This window comes from Scomber japonicus, chromosome 14 (genome assembly GCF_027409825.1).
Source record: "Scomber japonicus isolate fScoJap1 chromosome 14, fScoJap1.pri, whole genome shotgun sequence".
In the NCBI taxonomy this organism is placed as follows: domain Eukaryota; kingdom Metazoa; phylum Chordata; class Actinopteri; order Scombriformes; family Scombridae; genus Scomber; species Scomber japonicus.
In genome coordinates this window covers 17,331,089-17,331,822 of record NC_070591.1, presented here as the reverse complement: position 1 = coordinate 17,331,822, position 734 = coordinate 17,331,089, and positions in this window count along the sequence as shown.

The window sequence follows — 734 nt, the reverse complement described above, 5'->3', positions numbered from 1 at the left end:
TCCCCTTCCTGGCTGTCGGATGCAGGGTCCTCCTCATTTGAGCTGCAGGTTTTTACGTGGGCGAATCACAAAGTGTTGGAATCTATTGCCTTTGTCTGACAAGTCATCCATCTCTATGCGAGGGGATCTGTGGGATGGAGGTGGGAGGAGGAGGAGGGGTGGGGTGTGGGGGGGTGATCTGTGGGACTACAGCTTTTAGAAACAGACACACAAGGAGAGGGGTTTCATTCTCAGCCCAAAGCTTCGCTCAGGCACAGCCCATTCCGGAGGAGAGGGGGACACACTGCTCTGTACTTCGCCGTGTCCATGTTGTTGTCATCTCCGCCCCTATCTGATTAAACCACACAGTCCTCCATCCACGCCGTCAGAGGAGAGGGATTTTTTTCGGCCGCAGCGGACCCGTGGAAACTCAGCTATCCTTTTTGGTTGTTTTCCCTCATGATGTCCTTTAAAAACAAACTGTGACCCGGTTTGAGCCGATGTTGCCGAGACTGGTGCGCTCTGCACACGCTTGGGTCATGCGCTGCACCTGACAGCCCTTCTGCAGACTTTTGAGTTTAGACTTTAAACAGGAGGAAAACTTAACATCGCCGCAGATAAAGCAGCCTCGGGACTCTTCCCACACGGACTGTTTTACACCAAAATATAATTGTTTTAATTTTTTTTAAACTGCTTTTAAGCTTCACTACCGAGGCGAAACGGCGACCTCAGTCGATTACCTTTCTTTCCTTTGC